This window comes from Manis pentadactyla, chromosome 1 (genome assembly GCF_030020395.1).
Source record: "Manis pentadactyla isolate mManPen7 chromosome 1, mManPen7.hap1, whole genome shotgun sequence".
In the NCBI taxonomy this organism is placed as follows: domain Eukaryota; kingdom Metazoa; phylum Chordata; class Mammalia; order Pholidota; family Manidae; genus Manis; species Manis pentadactyla.
Window position 1 is genome coordinate 147,746,769 of NC_080019.1, and position 21,085 is coordinate 147,767,853.

A 21,085-nucleotide genomic window follows, 5' to 3' on the forward strand; every position below is an offset into this window, starting at 1 on the left:
ATTGAGAACTTACGTCCTAGCAAGCTTCCTAAAATATTTTACACATACATAAATATTTAAGGAAATTATAAATAGGTATTAAGTAATTCTCTTGGTCTTAGTTTTAGGATCTGAACACAAACACATTCAGGCTTGACTAGCAAACACTTATAAAATTGCCCTTACATGTTCCCTTAAACATGATTTGGAGTGAGCATGACATAGTACAGTATTTTTTTTAGTCATGTCTATTTTTTTTTACTTTGGTAAAAATATATATAACAAAATTTGCCATTTTAATTGCTTTAAGTATACAATTCAGTGGCATTAATTGCATTCACAATATTGTGCAATCATCATCACTATACCCAAAATGTTTGCATCAACATAGACAGAAACCTTGTTCCTATTAAATAATAAGGCACCTAGTAACTTTTAAAATACATTTTGTGCCCTTGTAAAATTTAATTTACAACTTAGCATGGACATAATTATTATTATTTTCATTATTTTGCGTATGTATATGTATTTATTTGCATATGTATATAGATATACATTTGTATGTGTGTATATGTAGTATCAACAATTTTTGATCCACACATTAATCATGTTAGTATATTGCATATTTTGAGAACACAATTTTGTATGACTGGTGTACATATTTTTAAGTGCACCAGACATAGACATAATGTCTGTGAGTAACTTTAAGGAAAGAGTACTGTGTTGTGTTTGAAATTAATGATGTTCTTACTTCTACATAAATGGTATTTTTTACTTTTAAAAGCCTCTCTGATTTGCTATTTTTTAACTCAGTAATAGAAATTACCATTTTCTTCTGGAATTTCTGTCTTAAAAACTCTAAGGTATATAATTTCCAAGAAATTGAGTTACTAAATTTATCTACTTGTTGTTGTTAGGTTCCACTATTTTTGTTATTGTTAGGTTCCACTATTATTCAGTGTTCTTTTTTCTCCCACTACCATTAAAATGTCTGCAAATATCCAAGTTTCTTCCTTAATGTTCTAGAGTAGACTAGAAGAAATCCAATGCGTGTGTAAGGTTCTCCCTCTGCACTTACAAATGTATTTAAAAAAGATACAAACTTCTACTTTCCTGGTGGTGTTTAAGCAAAGTCTTGTGAATGTTCTCCCTACATATTTTTGTACATATTATTAATATTAATACTAAATATTGTGCATTTAACAATGCTTCTAAGGTGACATTGACTTTAACACTGAAGTTTTCTTGGTGTTCATGATGCTAATGCTCTGTATTAACACACGACTGGCCCTCCCTAAAATGAAGACCTTCTACTTTATGTATAACCTAGTATATTTGGATTTGTTGGAATTATATAAACCTTTAAAAAGTACTTCGTAATGAAAGGTGTCGACACCCTATGTCTGAAGTCTACCCTTTTCCCAAGTCAAACTGTATAGTTTTATTTTTAAAGTTAGTTTGTATTTATGAAGTTCCATCGGCTACATTCACACTGACAAGAATTTTCTATTTTAGAGGTTCTGATATGTGACCAATAACTACCTTTCATCTCTTGCTTTTGCGTTCAAATCAGAAGTGTATTTCTCACTACAATGCCTTGAAAAGCACATCTCTACTTCCACACCATCACTAACCCTTCAGTATAAGGACAAGGAGTTAAATTTCAGACCTGAAAAGTGCAGCTCTTGTAAATTACTCTGACATTGTAAATCCTTAATTCTTTATTGGCCTCCGAGATACTCTGTCAAAATATTTTTTAAAACTAAAATTTAATCTAATTTATAGTTGTACATCTCCCATATTCATGTACTCATATGACAGACTGCATTTTTGACTCATATTTTATGGAAATAGGCCTTCATTTTCCTTCATGCAATTTGCCAATATACCAAAACAATGATTGTATGGACTTGATAACTCACAGATTCTTGTCAGTGTAGTAACATTTACGTAATAAAAACCAACAATAGAGTCCTTTATAGACATTGTAACAATCCATAATAAGTTAAAGAGTTATAGTTTATATTTTGAAAAATGTAAAATGAGACTAATAATAATTATGTGTTTTAGCCCTGGCTAATTAACAATATATTCTCTAATATCCAATAAATATGCAAAGAGAATTTATTGTATGTTGAGTACCATCACAGGTTTAGGAACACAAAGAGAAATCAGATAGATCAGATACTAATGGAACTCATAATCAGCTGTATAAATTCCTAAATGTCAGATATTTTAGAAATAAAAACTATTGTGCCATATTGTGAGAATAAGTTACTATGCACTGTGAGAAAAGACATTCTGATTCATTCTATAACCCTTTGGATTTGCCAGTCTATATAAATTCATGTTTGAAAACTGGCCCAAAGCATTGTTAACTTCCTTTCCTTCATGGTTCACTACACATATTCAGACATAGTCTTCAAATGATTCCTTAAAGAACACCAGCAGGTGATTGATAACTGGAAAAAATAACCATGTCCGTAGGAATAAATCAAACACATCAACATCCTGCATGTGTCATAGTCCACAGTTATTTGAACAACTACATGTAGCAATAGCATCTATATACTTTATTGAGCCCCTAGAATTCAAATTAACATCAGCAAGATCAAAATTAATTGCTTATAAACTACCCTCTTGTCAACATAATTATATTTTACTAACATGAAAAGTAACCATTTATTGCATTAAATAAAACCTATAAATTAAAAAGCTTTCTGGTTCACTTTTTTTTCTTCTCAGAGTCATTATAAGAAGAAATAAAAGGTTTTCCCCAGGAGGCATGTTTAACTCTGTGCCTATGGATAATTCATTGGAAATTCTGTGATGTTTATGGAGAAAAAGATGATGAGTATGTGGTAATACAAAACCTCATAACGTAGTGTTTCAGAATTCAAAGGCTCTGCTAGGATCAGGAAGAGCATTTTACATTCAGTATGATTCATACTTAAAGTTAATAATGTCCTTTAAAAAATTTGCTCTTATTTATTGCTGCTAAGAACAGAGTAGCAGAGTAGAAAATGATGACATCAGGGTCACAGCAGGCAACTTAGGTGCATTTAAAGTAAAACTCACTTGTCCTCAGTGAAACATACAATTTATACTTTTTTATATTGTAAAGTATTTAAATGATCTAGACATTTAACTGCTGTCTTCAGAAAATAATTTCTTGAAACCATTATTCTTTCATCTCTAAGAATTATAAAAAATAAGGCATTTTAACATTTATAATGTATTAATTTACATTGCAAAAGTGTGCATTTTTATAGGCAATTATGGGGGTCAGTAATAAGAAATGAAAACATTTTTGACCAATAATAGGAATACTTACATAAATTCATATTGTAATCTGTTATAATCTTATTTACATAAATAAGTTTGATTTCCATATTGAAAGTGCATTATAATAGCTTGGAAGGAAAGAGTGTTAATTAATCCAGTTCAGGCATAAATGCCTAAGTAGATGAAATCTAAATTTTATTTCCAGTTATTTTAAATAGTTGGAAAACTTTAATTATTACTGAGGGAAAAGTATGCTTTCCCATTCTCTTATTTTGTAATATCAAAGTGTGTCCTAGCAATTAACTACAAAATAAAAAATGCTTTCCAAAAGGTTCTATTAAAAAGGTTTCCAGCAGTTTTGATTATCCCATACATGTACATGTATAATTGTGAGACCAATTGGAATGCATATATTTTAAAGCTATTTTATGATAGAAAGCTTTTAATGGGCATATTCAACTATCTCTGAATTGAGGCAGCTTAGTGAACTCTGAAAGAATAGAAGCTAACAAATGCTAGTCTCAGACAGCATTACTGTGCATTGAATATATGGTATGTGTTATATCCAAAGTTATGTAAGGTCAAAACATAATACTTAAGATTTTCCTTTGAAAATAGAACTTAAGTAGTTTTAATTAAAAATAAAATTCTTAGTATTATACATTATTGATTTTTAGTAGTATTATAAATTCTTGTAGTATTTTTAAAAATTAAATAAAAGTCACATTCCTAGTGGAGCATCCTTTCTACATCATTGAATAGATGCTCCTACAAGATAGGAAATAATCTGGTTACAGATTTTCAAGGCTGAAAAACTATTCTGAACTCAGATTTTTTTGGTCTCAAATTTTTTCATTTCTGCCAACTCTTGCCTTCATTTCTCATGATCACAAGTTTAGTAGTCAGTACTACAACAAGCCTGGTCTGTCAACCTCCAGTCTTTCTGTTTGACTGAGCTATGTTAAAACAAGTCCTTTCCCCACTTTTGTCACCATATGCAAGATAGGAAATTTTCAATGGGATATTTACAATGTATGTGTGTGTGTATGTACTACAGGAATGGATTCAAAAAGAAACCCTTGAGGAACCATGTATTTAATGCTAACAGAAGCTACCTGACAAATGACCCCATATTCTTTTCTTCTGTCATCAATACTAAGATCTAATTTTTCCATAAGTCACTTCCTTGGTTAATATAAAGTTTTACTCTTTTTGATGCTCCAAGTTGCATACCCCATTTTGCAGTGGATATAACATTTCCTCTAATTTCACCTATTTATCTTTTAGAAAAATATTATCCAGAATTTCATCACAAAACAATTTTTAAAAATACCTTAAAATCAGTAATCAAGTAATTATAGAATGTTATCTAAAAGTAATAAAGAAATGCTACTGTCCTGTATTCATATAATGAGGAATCTTTCTTCTGTTCAAAGCATTAAAGGTAAAACAGACAATAATGAGAATATGGTTGAATCTATGCATCCTGAGGGCTACTCAGTTTCTCCCTTACTCAAATTTATATTGATTGTCAGATGAGGAAAAGAAGTCCATGTATAAATTCATTTTCCCAAACATCTACATACTTTTAATTTCACAAGGAATAAAATATAAAGACCATTTTTACTTATTTTGAACATTTTATATTAAAAATTATAAATTTGGCATATTTTTAGAAGAGGTGTTGAGACAACTTTAGACAATACTAAATGCAGTAACCGTGACAGGACTTTTGAAATACTTAGTAGTGTGCTTTTGGTATGTTTTAGCAGTAGTCCTTTCTGAGGATGAGAAGATGCAGATGATTCTTATTATTCTTTCTTTGCTTCAGTATTGTCAGGGGAAATTGAGGTTGTGTTTGTACCTCATGCACACAAGATAGAGTAAGAAATAATTACAATGGACTTTAATAACAAAAAACAAAATGTTTTTCTATGCATCACTATTAAATTTAATATAATTATTTCTTTATATATTTCCATATGTACTGTCTTTAGAATCTTATGCAGTTACTGCTCAAGAGTCATATCTGTTCAACAAATGAATAGCTGCAGTTTTAGTATTGTTTTTTCAGATAGTACTAAGTTAAAACTAAAAAACTGTTAACCTTATCTTACATCACTTCCTACATCATTTTTATAACTTGAAGACTGAAGGCATATGTGTTTACAGCAATGTCAAATAAGGTTATATCTTACTATGAATGGCTAAGTAAAAATTAACTTATTCTTGTGCAGTTAGAATAATGGAGAATAAAATTCCTAAAATAAGAGAATACATTTATTTATATTACATTTTATCTCTTTAGACTGAGATTTTCAGAGCGTAATAGATTAATTTTGTAAATTTATGAGAGGGATGTTAAAACTTTTATTTTGATTCATAAATCTAACATTTATTTCTGTTTTAAAATTCACTATGGAAATCTTTTTGTAATCTGTAATATCAATTAATATATTAGCATTGGTAATTTAGAGAAAAAGGACTTTGGAAAATAACTGCCCTCTAAAAATGCATTTTTTTTAAAGAGGATATACTCTGAATTTAGGGGATAAAAACAAGTAATATTAAACCAAGTTAATATGGATATTCTAGTTACAAAAATAACCCCATGTTGTGCTAGAGTTAGTACATGAACAAATTCCATATAAATTTTATATTCATTCATCTGAATCATAATTTTGAAATGCTAGAGAGATACCGAATCATCTAATAAAATTGATCATATTCATTAACAAACTGTAATATATTAGTTTTCTGAAGTCCTTTCCTTTTTTTTTGTTTTGTTTTATTGAATATTGTTGTTTATTTATATGCAGACTCATTTAATTTTAGTATACAATACAGTGATTCCATGGTTACCTATATTATCAAATCCTCATCCCCACTAGTACAGCTACTATCTGCCAACATAGAAAGCTGTTACAGAATCACTGGCTGTCTTCTCCATGCTGTACTATTATCCCCGTGACCAACCTACATAATGATTGAGAATTTTTGTGCCCTTTTATATCCCTAACCCTTCCCTCCCACCCACTCCAACTCCTCTCTACTAGTCCTTTCTCAGTGTCTGTGAATCTACTGCTGTTTTGTTCATTCTGTTTTGCTTTGTTTTTATATTCCAGAAGTAAATGAAATCATATAGCATTTGTCTTTCTCCACCTGGCTTATTTCACTTAATACTCTGTAGATCCATCCGTGTTGTTGCAAATGGCAGGATTTTTTCCTTATGGCTGAATAATATTTTATTGTGCATTTGTACCACATCTTTATTCATTCATCTACTGATGGACAATTTGTTTGCTTCCATATCTTGGCTATTGTAAATAGTGTGGTGATAAACACAGAGGTGCATGAATCATTTTGAATCAGGGATTTTGTTTTCTTAAGGTAAATTCCTGGAAGTGGAATTAATGGGTTGAAACCTATTTCTATTTTTAGTTTTTTGATGAAACTCCATACTGCTTTCCACAGTGGCTCTACCAATTGACATTCCTACCGACAGTATAGGAGGGTTCCCATTTCTCCACATTCTTACTAACACTTGTTATTTCTTGTCTTTTGGATAGTGGCCATCATAACTGGTATGAGGTGATATCTCATTGTGGTTTGGATTTGCACTTCCCTGATGATTAGCAATGTGGAGCATCTTTTCATGTGCCTGTTGGCCATCTGCATTTCTTTCCAGAGAAATGTCTGTTCAGGTCCTCCACCCATTTTTGAATCTAGTTATTTGTTTTCTTGATTTTGAGCTGTATGAGTTCTTTATATATTTTAGATGCTTACCCCTTATTAGATAAATTGCTTATGAATACATTCTCCCATACTGTATGTTGCTCCTTTGTTCTGCTGAGAGTGTCCATTTCTGTACAGAAGATTTTTAGTTTCATGTAGTCTCACTTGTTAATTTTTTATTTTGTTTCCCTTGCCCAAGGAGGTGTGTCAGGAAAAAACTGCTCATACTTATATTCAAGAAATTTTAGCCTATGTTTTCTTCTGTTTTATGCTTTCATATATTACATTCAAATCTTGGATCCTTTTGGAATTTACTTTTGTATATGGAGTTAGACAATAATCTAGTTTCATTGTCTTATGTATAGCTGTCCAGTTTTCCCAGCACCAGTTATTGAAGAGACTGTTTTTACCCCATTGCATATGCATGGCTCCTTTATCATATATTAATTGGCCATATATGCATGGGTTTATATCTGGTCTCTATTCTGTTCCATTGATCTATGGGTCTGTTCTTGTGCCAGTACCATATGGTTTTGATTACAATAGCTTTGTGGTATAGCTTGAAAATTGAAATCAGTGAGCCCGATCTCCCCAACTTTGCTCTTCTTTCTCAATGTTGCTTTGGCTATTTGGGTTCTTTTGTGGTTCCATATGAATTTTAGAACTATTTGTTTTAGTTCATTGAAAAATGCTTTTTGTATTTTGATAAGGATTGCACTGAATCTAAAAATTGCTTTGGGCAGCATTGTCATTTTGACAATAGTAATTCTTCCTATCCATGAGCATGAGATAGATTTTTACTTATTTGTGTCTTCTTTAATTTCTCTCATGACTGTCTTATTAATTTTCAGAGTATAGGTCTTTTACCTCCTTGGTTAGGTTTAGTCCTAGGTATTTTATTCTTTTATATGCAATTGTAAATGGAATTGTTTTCCTGATTTCTCTTTCTGTTAGTTTATTGTTAATGTATAGGAATGCAGCAGATTTCTGTGCATTTTTTCTATCCTGCAACTTTGCTGAATCCAGTTATTAGTTTTAATAGTTTTTTGGTGGAGTCTATAGGGTTTTCTATTATAATATCATGCCATCTACAAATAGTGACAGTTTAACTTCTTCCTTACCAATTTGAATGCATTTTATCTCTTTATTTTGTTTGATTGCTGTGGCTAGGACCTCCAGGACTATGATGAATAGAAGTAGTGAGAGTGAACAGCCTTGTCTTGTTCCTGGTCTTAGAGGATGAGCTTTCAGCTTTTTGCCACTGAGCATGTTAGCTGTGTGTTTATCATATATGGCCTTTATTATATTGAGGTACATACCCTCTATACCCATTTTGTTGAGAGTTCTTACCCTGAGTGGATGTTGAATTTTGTCAAATGCCTTTTCAACATCTATTGAGATGATTCTGTGGTTTTTATCCCTCCTTTTGTTAATGTGATGTATGATATTGATTGATTTGTGAATATAGTACCATCCTTGTATCTCTGGAATAATTCCCACTTGGTTGTGATGGATGATCCTTTAAGATGTATTTTTGAATTTGGTTTGCTAATATTTTGTTGAGGATTTTTGCATCCATGTTCATCAGAGATATTGGCCTAAAATATTTTTTTGTGGTATCTTTTTCTGGTTTTGGTATTAGAGTGGTGCTGCCCTCATAGAATGAGTTTGTAAATATTTCCTCTTCTTCTAGTTTTTGGAATACTCAGAGAAGGATGGGTATTATCTCTTCTTTAAAAATACATTTTATCTTGCTGTGAATTTTTTTCAGAATACTTAGATTTCCATTTGTCATTTAAGTTCAAAACATTAAAGAATGTACTTCATCACATAACACGAAACTTGCAGAATGCCTTGTGCAGATGACAAATGTGCAGATAAAAAAATATTTTAGGCCAATATCTCTGATGAACATGGATGCAAAAATGATGATTGTTATATTTTGCTCATTTTCAAAGCACACATGGGATGGATGCTCTTGCTTTATGTCAGGCAGTAAAAGTATGGAATATGGACCAGCCAGCTGTAGTTATATGCTAGCTGATGTATAGGCCTGTGTGAGTCTGAATGGAATGGATATACTAAGGTTGTTTGGATTTAGGACTTTTTTAAAGTAGTAAGTCAAATTGAAAAAAAAGTACAATAAATATGTCAAGATAGTTGCTTGCTTGGCTCAACGTGAACTTGTTTCCATAGAAGTATAGCCTTCTTTTATGGGAAATTAAATCTCTTTCATATTTTTTCCAATGAAATCACAGTTATAAAACAAAAAATATAGTGTACTATCATGTGAGCATATATGGCATATTTAACTTTTGTAGTTACATTTCAAACATTTTGTAAAGTTTATTTAAATTGTGTGAAAAGCTTAATTATGTCTCCTCCTTTGTTTCATCTGTTCTTGGAAATATACCAGTTGTGGTCACATGTCCACTTCTCTAGCCACTTAAAGGTTTTATCTGCATATCGCCACTCCAGTCTTCAGTAAAATATATTAAACACTTCTAAGTGGAGAATGAAAATTACTCTCTTAGTCATAGTTCAACATATAATCATTATTAATTTTAGGAAATATATTTTAAAAGACAACAAATCCTTATTGTCTTATACTTAAGAAATAACAATGTACTTCTACATATTCATTTATACATATACATACATGTTCAATAAAATCCCAAACTTATTCTTTTAATCAATTTAAAACTTTATATTTGGGATACATTCCACTGGATATTTTTCCTTTCCTCTTAACTCATAAGTATGTAAAACTTTTGTTCTTATAAATGGATTGCTTCCTGGTAAAGACGCATACCATTCTATTGAATTATCTGCTTTTTTTAAATCACTTTTCTTAATCTAGCAAAGATAATATTTATCATTAAAAATTATATTTGAATTAATAGCTACTACTAATAAGAGATTAAATCTGGAATCAGTACCCAAGATTCTTATATTTTGCCAAACAATAAAGGCATCAACTAAGTGTAAGAGAGATTTAATACGAAAAGAAAGCCAAAAATAGCAGATAGGGTCTTATTTATTCTGGTACAGACTAATTATATTTCTGTATCTGTATAAAATCAGGAAATGTTAACCCATCAAGGAGGACTAGAGGGAAGATTGGTTAGAAGGAAGCCATTGTTATGGACCTAGTGTTCCCAGGCAAAAATATTCTATCCACTAAAAAATCAAAACCAAATTGTTCAATGTTGGTACTGCTCTTTTATTGAATATGCCAAAATGTATTTTTCCAAATAGTATTAATAACATTCACAGATATACTCATTTTAATATCATTTCAATGTATATTAATATCCAGTTAAAACAGAGTAGAATAAATCAGAAATAATGTGGTTTTAAAGTTTTTTCAAATAAACTTCTGTGGTTAACAAAATTTAAAAGGCCCCTTCCTTGTACATATGATCCTTGTTTATATTTCTCCCAATGTGTTCAGTTTTCTCCTGTTATTTTGACATAACTATTAATTACATTCTTCCAAAAGTGCCAAGTTTAAACAAAAGAATACTCCATGTATAAGGTACATATCAGTGTTTATTACATTTCATACTTTTCATCAGACACTGTACATTTTTTCCCTTTGTAATTTTATTGGCGTCATCTATGAAGGAACATTGTTTTAATTTAAAATTATAACTTCTTTGCCACTGAAACAGGCACAGGTGTTAAGTTGCCAATTAAAATGAATTAAACTGTCAAACTGAAAATTTTAATTATACTTTCTTCATTTTGACTTGGTCTTTCATTCTGCTAGAGTCCCAACAATGTCAATTTGGGCTTGCTGTTCTCAATGGTTCAGACTTTGTTCCCTGAAGGATCTCTGTTGCTAACCTGTCTTCAGGAATGTGGTCATTGCCTTGCCTGCCAATTTGGTTATTACTGTGACAAAATTAAACATTTAGATTTCTTCTCAGCCCTACGATTTGTACTTCTGACAGGAATTAAAGAAAATGTTACCTGAGCATGTCTGTGTGTGAGGTATGAGTTCTCCTAAATGATAGATTATAAAAGGTCCATTTTTTAAAGAAGTCTTATTTCACAGAGAAATGCATCTTCCCATATAACTACACAACAGCAAGACTGAAATATTTATTGCCTACAGATGCCATAAGTTGGAGGTCCTAGTGTTTTGTGGAGTATGAGTGTTAAAAACATCTCTAGAACAACATTATTTATTTTTATAAATTTGGCTGAATGAGGAAATGGAGTTATTCTAAATTAAAGAATATTTACTCAGTTATATATAATAGTCATTTTTGTAACAATTTAAAAAGAAAATAAATAACAAATTAGTTGGGTTTACTGTTAAGTTCAAGAAAAATTAACTCCAGTTCTGTAATTTTTAATTTCAAGAAAAAATCTGAAATTTCACACATCTTAATACACCATAGTCAAATATATTTGTCTTATAATATGGTTCTTACAATATTCAGTATGCCATTTTATTAGTATACTTAAATCTATACATAAATAGTTGGACTTCATTTTAGTAACATTCAGATGCCACCCAAAACATGATTGCAATCTTATAAAACATAGAATCTTTTATTTTGCATTTTGTATCCATTTCAGAAAGGATAGTCCTTGGTATAAAATGTTAACTCCCTAATTGCTTGAATATAGCACTCTCTTATTAAAAATAACGTTGATCTCTGGGTAACCTTGAGGTTTATATACTTAAAGGGTAAGGAACTAAAAACAAGCATTAGACACAGCTGCACTAAATAGACAAGAAATTGAGGTGACACATTAAGCCATCATTCCCATTGAGGACTGTATTGACATACTGAATTATTTTAATCTTAATTAAAACTAATTGTGCTGTGTGTGTGCTTTCTTAGCCTTTAATTAACATAAGCTTTCAAAACCAAAGTGGCAGCATCATAATGCATTCATAATTTATAGTATGAATGGTGGCCCTGGGGAAAATGCATTGCTATAACTCCCTGGTAGGTCTCTGTTGATGTCACCACTGTTGATGAGAACACCAATCTACTAGAGATGAACAGGGAGAGAGAAAGCATTAGGCCTGATTTTTATTTGTAAAAGTATTATATTTTCTTGTTTTATTATCATGCATCCAATTAGTGTTGATAGTGCCTTTTTTCTACTGTGTGTGTGTGTGTGTGTGTCTGATTTGTTTTTTCTTTTTTTGTGGTATGAAGTAACATATTCCCCAACCAGGTAAACCTCAAGGTGACACTCAAGTGAGTTGACTCAACCCAACAGGCTTTTTAGTTATAATTCCAACTAAATAGCTGCATAAAGAACAAAAGAAATGGATGCTGGCTGTGGTAAAGCAGAAGACAGGCTCTTCAATGTTACAACCAATGTTAATTCTCTCTCTGTTCCTCCATGAATATCTTGATTCTGTCAATGTTTGGTGATCTGCATTTTTGTAAGGGATCAGTGCAGCAGATAATTTCAAATAACAGACAACCCCTAACTCATTTATATGTGACCTTGGAAAGATTTGTGAAACTTAAACTGAAGATAGATTCACATTCTTGATTTTTTTTTTTAATTTAGAGTACAATGTGATTGTCTCAAAGGAATTCAAGGTTAAAAAAGGAAAGTCCTGGAATTATAAGTTCAGATCATGCCTGTTTGGATTGGCCTCAGATCATTCTGTTTGTTTCTTTATAATCTAATGCCTACTTGGCCTTTATTATTCTGCTAATTTGTCCTATCCAGTTACTTCTGGGTCATCTTTAAATTGCATGACAAGTGTTAGACTGACCATCCTACATTCATACAAAATATACCATACATTCTTTTCAGATAAGCTTTATAATTATTTTGGTCCCTAACAGATTAGTACTTTCAGTAAAACTCTAAAACTAGTAATATGCTTTCACTAATCAGTACAGGAATATTTAGAGCTGCAGCAATTCACATTTTTTGTGGGAATCCTTCAATTGCTATAGAATTGTGTTGTTTTAGTACATTTTAATGCTTATGTCTTCATCTTATTTACAAATATATCAAGAGAGAATTAGTAAATTATTTATAAAAATCTGGATATAGTAGTTTGATTTATGGCATCCTCTTTAGATATGTTAGCTTAGTACATTCAAACAAAAGGTGAAACAATTAATTTGGGGCATGACTTACTCCTTGAGTAATCTGATACCAAGTAATAACTGATTGTTTTTAGAGTATCTAAAATCCATTATTTTTCTCATGTTAAAATTTGAAACAGCCATCTGAAACATCTGTTACCATAGATGTTGTCTCCGTTTCTGAAAGACTATCAGTAACCACATCAGTAATTTTTACAATATTCCATAATGTGATTTATCTGGACTGGAACACTGAAAATAATTTTAAGTATTTGGGATCTCCTACCCAATTCTGGAACTGAATTTATACTTTTAAAAATGATTTACACTCTTATTACTGCCTTAAAATTCTCTCTCTTAGAAAATCAAAGCAAAATGGGAATTAAGCAACTTTGTGTTCTTTCTCATCTGTTAATTCTATACCCTCTTCTGAAATCTACAGAACTACTAATTTTTTTATTCACTTATTCATCAAATTTTGGGTGTTTTATTTACTTAAACCCAAGATGTTCAAAGATAAATAATACCTAAGGATGTATACAATATCCATTTATCTTATTCACATTTTCTTCTGAAATTACACTTTATTGTAGTTCAAGCACTTCTTAAAGTATCAGGAAAGTTTTTTGTTTTTAGAATTAAAGTCCATTTTTAGCATCCCCTACGTTATTTGAACCAGAGTATTATTATTATTATTATTATTTATTATTCTGTTCTTCATTTACTTTGGGCCAAAGTGACTTTTTGGGTCAAAACAAAGAGTTAGATGACCCAGGTCTATATATCCAGAACCTTTACTAATTTAAGTAAAAATAGATAATGTCTCCAAAACATTTGTTTTGGCTATTAGCACAATTAATATGACCATATATGAATCATTTATGAACCTGTGCATCTGGTGAAGAGAAGGAGACAAAATTATTCTTATCAGAGCCACTAATGTGCAAGAACACGAACTCAAAACACCTATTTATTCCATAAAGTATGAGGAGGAATCATTAGAAAAATTAAGATAAATTATTTGTCTCTAGTCTCTTCTCTTGTTTGGGACAGTGATAGAGAGTTTTAGAGGATTATAACTTTTATGTCTGTATATTGAAAGAATGAACTTTCCTAGAACAACAGAGGCACTAGCAAAAGCATGGCAGTGGCAGTAGAACATTCTATTGTCCTCACAAGAACACAGTGTGATGGACAGTGTCAGAGTAATCACAGCAAATGATGGACCATTCTTACAGGACATTTGAATTATTCTTTAGTGAATTTCACTCTCTGACAATATTTTGTTTTTCAGGCACCATGATTTTGCGTCTGTGGCAAAAAGGTCAGGTATTTGAAGATTTCCTACTGGTTAAGCTGCCCTAAGGCTCCCTCGGTAAATTTATTGTTTTGAGACACAAATTTGTCTCAACTTTAAAATGTGGCATTCCCATTGGCAGGCTCAGCAATAAAAATTCATGTTGTCTACATGTGAAAATAGATATTGATTTTTAGTTTATTTAATTATGAGCACACTTCTAATAAAGGTGATGTATGCTCTGGCCTCACATAGCTTTCTCAGATATCCTTATGAAAAGAAAATAAGGTGCTTACATAATTCTTTCCAGATGGTTATGGTAGCAGGGATATTAATGGAGCATCTCTGGAATCTCTTTAAAATTTCATTATTTTACAAATTCCTCTGGCAAACTATAAAATTAAGACTACTCATCTGGACATCCAGGAAATCTTTACCAGAGTTTCCAAAAAATATATGTCATTTAGGCTAATCTGTATGTGGAGACCTGATAAAATCTTTCAGAAAACAAGACAGAATTCAAGTTTTCAAAAAAACTGATATAAAGAGCATAATGCTGCTTAGTTCTCTTAACAGGCTTTATCTACATTATTTACAAATTTTCTGACTGGAGAGGAAAAAAGATGGTGGCATGAGAAGTGAGACAGAAATCTCCTCCCAAAACCACATATAATATGAAAATACAGCAAATACGACTATTCCTAAAAGAGTGACAAGAAATAAGATTGCACCAGCCAGTCAATATCTGTGAAAAGAGAACATCTCATGGAGAAGGGTAAGGTGATAAAACCATGACCCAGAGGGATCTGAGCATTCCCCCCATCCCAGCTCACTGGGTAAAAGAATCAGAGTGGAGAGGAAGTAGAAGCCCAGGACTTCTAAATACCCAGCCTTAGAAATCTACTCTGGGAGTATAAACCCACATTGCATGGTGCTCTGGAGATTAGTGTGGCTGAAAACCGAAGTCAGAGACTAAGACTACAAACAGGTTCCCACAACTGGCTGCCCTGGGAAAAAAAGAAAGGCAGGTACTCTGAAAGACTCCTGAATAGTGAGAGGGCTGCTAAAGGGGCAAGGATTCAGGAGAAGTAACAGTTGGACAAAATCGTCCCAGCACATTCAGCCTAGCAGGTTGGGAACTTTCAGGAGCTTCAGGTGCTCCATTCCCCTGGCTGGCAGTGCATCCCTGATGACCCAAAAATGATAAGCAGCCTTCCACTTCTTCCTCCCTACCGGCACCTGTGTGCAAACCCACTGCCCCTGACATCACTACAGACCAGCTGGAGAGCAGCCATGCCTACAGCAATGATACGGCTTAACACAAAGGTTGTCCCTTCCATGCAGCTCACTGGCCCTCACAGTGGAGACAAGCAGTGCAGCCAGGAGGCAGAAAAGGGTTTTGTCCTTGCCACAGGCACTGGTGCCAGTTGCCAGCAACCCCCACCATTGATCCAGGCAGGGCAGAGAGCAGCCCCACCTATGGCAGCTTAGGACCCCAATGCAGAGGCTGCTCCCTGCATGTGGCTCACTGGCCCTGACAGCAGAGGCAGGCACTATGGCTGGGAAGCAGTGAAGGGCTTGCTCTTTAGAGTAGGCACAGGCACCACTCACCTGCAACCACTGCCATCGCTCCAGGTATAGGACAGCTCTGAAGAGAAGAGCTTCTGGGCACTAGAGGGCGTTGCCTAGACAAACCTAATATTTCTCACTATCCAATTGGATTATGAAAAGGCAGAAGAATCTTGTTCAATCCAAAATCCCTCAAACGCCAGAAAGAGGGCTCTGTGAGACTGAAATCACCAATCTTCCTGAAAAATAATTCAAAATAAAAGTCATAAGCATGCTAATGGAACTACAGAAAAATGTTCAAGAACTAAGGGACAAATTCAGGAGGGAGATAGACCACCTTAAAAAATATAGTAGCTGAAATGAAACAAACAATGGAGGGATTTAAAAGCAAACTAGATGATGTAGAAGACATGGTAAATTAAAGAACAGGAATACAAAGAAGCTGAGGCAAAGAGAGAAGAAAGGATCTCTAGGAACGAAAGAATATTAAGATACTGTGCGGCCAATCAAAACAGAACATTATTCACATTAAAGGGGTTTCAGAAGAAGAAGATAAAAAGAAATAGAAAGTGTCTTTGAAGAAATAATTGCTGAAAACTTCCCCAGTTAGGGGAAGGAAATAGTCCCTCAGGGCATGGAAGTGTATGGATCTCCCAACAGAAGGGACCCAAGAAAGACAGCACCAAGACATATAATAATTAAAATGGCAAAGATCAAGGACAAGGACAGTATTAAAAGCAGCCAGAGAGAGAAAAAAGATCACCTATAAGGGAAAACCCATCAGGCTATCATCAGACTTTGCAGCAGAAACCTTACAGGCCAGAAGGGAGTGGCATGATACATTCAATGTAGAGAAACAGAAGGGCCTTGAACCAAGAATACTCTACCCAGCAATATTATCATTTAAATTTGAAGGAGGGATTAAACAATTCCCAGATAAGCAAAAGTTGAGGGAATTTGCCTCCCACAAACCATCTCTACAGTGTATTTTAAAGTGACTGCTCTTGCCTAAGGCTAAATAGCTGTCACTAGAGAAAATCAAACCACAGCAAAGGAAGTAGTCCAACTAAATACTAACCAAATACAAAATTAAATCAGCTACTTACAAAGTTATTCAAGGGATGCACAAAGAGTACAGAATATGACACCTAACATACAAAGAGAGGAGAAGAAAGAAAAAAAAGGAAGAAAAAAGAATCTTCAGATTGTGTTTATAATAGCATAATAAGCAAGTTAAGTCAGACTGTTAGGTAGTAAAGAGGCTGCCCTTGAACCTTGGGTAACCACAGATCCAAAGCCTTCAGTGGGAAGAAGTACAAATCTATTGATAATCACCCTAAATGTAAATGGACTGAATGCACCAATCAAAAGACATAGAGTTATAGAATGGATGAAAAAGCAAAACCCATCTATTTGCTGCCTACAAGAGACTCACTTCAAACCCAAAGACAGACACAGACTAAAGTGAAGGGATGGAAAAAGATATTTCATGCAAACAACAGGGAGAAAAAAGTAGAGTTGCAATACCTGTATCAGATAAAATAGACTTCCAAACAAAGTAGCAAGAAGCAAATAAGGACATCACATAATAAAGGGTTTAGTCCAACAAGAGGATATAACAACTATAAATATCTATGCAGCCAACATAGGAGCACCCAAACATGTGAAACAAATACTAACAGAATTAAAGGGGGAAATAGAACACAATGCATTCACTTTAGGAGACTTAAACACCATTCACTCCAAAGAGTTCAACCAGAGAGAAAATAAGGAGACAGAGGCACTGAAAAATATATTAGAACAGATGGACCTAACAGACATCTACAGAACACTCCACCCAAAAGCAACAGGATACACATTATTCTCAAGTGTACATGGAACATGTTCCAGAATAGATCATATACTAGGCCACAAAAAGAGCCTCTGCAAATTCAAAAGTTTGAAATTGTACCAACCAACTTCTCAGATCACAAAAGTATGAGCTAGAAATAAATTGTACAAAGAAAACAAAATGACTCACAGACTCATGGAGGCTGAACAACATGTTCCTAAATAATCAATGGATCAGTGACCAAATTAAAACAGACATCAAGCAATACATGGAGACAAATGAAGACAACAGCTCAATGCCCCAACTTCTGTGGGATGCAGAGAAGGCAGTTCTAAGAGGAATGAATATAGCAATTCAGGCCTATTTAAAGAAGGAAGAACAATCCCTAATAAACAGTCTAAATTCACAATTAATGAAACTGGAAAGCGAACAACAAGTGAGGCCCAAAGTAAGTAGAAGGAGGGACATAAGAAAGATCAGAGAAGAAATAAATAAAATTGAGAAAAATAAAACAATAGAAAGAATTAATGAAACCAAGAGCTGGTTCTTTGAGAAAATAAAATAGATGAACCCCAAGCCAGACTTACTAAAAAAGAAAGAGAGTCTACACACATAAATAGAATCAGAAATGAGAAATGAAAAATCACTATGGACACTACCAAAATACAAAGAGTTATTGGAGAATACTATGAAAAATTATATACTAACAAATTAGATAATGTAGAAGAAATGGGCAACTTTCTAGAAAAATGCAAACTTCCAAAGATGATCCAGGAAGAAACAGAAAATCTGAACAGAACCAATTACCTGCAATGAAATTGAATCGGTAAACAAAAAAATACCTAAGAACAAAACCCGTGGATCAGATGGCTTCACTGCTGAATTTTATCAGACATTTAGTGAAGACCTAATACCTATGCTCCTTTACAGTTTTCCAAAAATATAGAAAAAGAAGAAATACTTACAAATTCATTCTGTGAGGCCAGCATCACTGTAATACCAAAACCAAGGAAAGACTTACAAAAAAAGAAAATCAGAGACCAATATACCTGATGAACTTAGATGGAAAAATCCAAAAAAAATATTAGCAAGCCAAATTCAAAAATACATAAAAAAGATCATCCATCATGATCAAGTGGGATTCATTCCAAGGATGCAAGGATGGTACAACATTCAAAAGTCCATCAACATCACCAACCACATCCATGAAAAAACAAAAATCAAACGATCATCTCCCATAGATGCAGAAAAAGCATTTGACAAAATCCAATCTCCATTCATGATAAACACTCAACAAAATGGGTATAGAGGGCTAGAACCTCAACATAATAAAGGCCATATGTGACAAACCCACAGCCACCATCATATTTAACAGTGAAAACCTAAAAGCTTTTCCTCTAAGATCGGTAACAAGACAAGGATGTCCATTCTCCCCACTTTCATTCAACATAGTACTGGAGGTCCTTGATACAGAAATGAGACAACACAAAGAAATAAAAGGCATCCAGATTGGTAAGGAAGATAACTGTCACTGTTTGCAGATGACAATGATATTGTACATAGAAACCCTAAAGAATCCACTCTCAAACTACTAAACCTAATATCTGAATTCAGTAAAGTTGCAGGTTTCAAAATTAATGCACAGAAATCTGTTGCATTCCTATACACTAATGATGAACTCGCAGAAACAGAAATCAGGAAAACAATTCCATTCACAATTGCATCAAAAGAATAAAATACTTAAGAATAAAACTAACCAAGGAGGTGAAAGACCTATACCTTGAAAAGTATAAGATACTCGAGAGAAATTAAAGAGGACACTAATAAGTAGAAATACATCCCATGCTCTTGGGTAGGAATAATTTTGTGGAAATGGCCATCCTGCCTAAAGCAATCTGCTGATTCAATGCAATCCATATCAAAATACAGCATTCTTCATTGAACTAGAACTAATAGTTCTTCAATTCATATGGAACCACAAAATACCGTGAGTAGCCAAAATGCTCTTTAGAAGGAAGAATAAAGCAGGGGGATTACAGCTGTACTACAAAGCCACAGTAATCAAAACAATTTGGTACTGGCACAAGAACAGACCCATAGATCAATGGAATACAATAGAGAGCCCAGATATAAACCCACACATATATGGCCTATTAATATATGATGAAGCAGCTATGGGCATACAATGGGAAATGCCAGTCTCTTCAACAGCTGATGTTCTCAAAACTGGACATCTACATGTAAAAGAATAAAACTGGATTACTGTCTTAACTGCATACACAGAAGTATACTTGAAATGGATGAAAGACCTGAATGTAATTCTGGAAACCATAAAACTTTTAGAAGAAAACATAGGCAAAAATCTCTTGAATATAAATATGAGCAACTTTTTCATGAACACATCTTCTTGGGCAATTGAAACAAAAGCAAAAATGAACAAATGGGACTACATCAAACTCAAAAGCTTCTATGCAGCAAATGACACCATCAGCAGAACAAAAAGGCATCCTATGGTATGGGAGAACGTACTCATAAATGACATATCCAATAAGGGGTTGACATCCAAAATATAAAGAGCTCAAATGCTTCAAAATCCAAAGGGAAATAAACCAATTAAAAAATGGGCAGAGGAAAGCAGACACTTCTCCAAAGAAGAAATTCAGATGGCCAAGAGGCACATGAAAAATATGCTCCACATTGCTAATCATCAGAAAAATACAAATTAAAACAGGAATGAGATACCATCTCACACCCATTAGGATGGCCAACATCTAAAATACAATAACAAATGCTAGTGAAGATGTGGAGAAAGGGGAACCCTTCCTGCACTGCTGGTGGGAATGTAAAATAGTTCAACCATTGTGGAAAGCAATATGGAGGTTCCTCAAAAAACTAAAATTACAAATACCATTTGACCCAGGAATTCCACTCGTAGGAACACATGATACCAGATTTAAAAATACATATGCATCCTTATGTTTATCACAGTGCTATTTATAGTAGCAAAGACATGGAAGCAACCTCAGTGTCCATCAGTAGATGAATGGACAAAGAAGATGTGGTACATATGCACAATGAAATATTATTCAGCCATAAAAAGAAAACAAATCCTACTATTTGCAACAACATGGGTGGAGCTAGAGGGTATTATGCTCAGTGCAATAAGCCAGGCAGAGGAAGACAAGTACCAAATGATTTCACTCATCTGTGGAGTATAATAACAAAGCAAAAACTGAAGAATCAAAACAGCAGCAGACTCACAGAACACCAAAATGGACTAGCGGTTACCAAAGAAAAAGGGACTGGGGA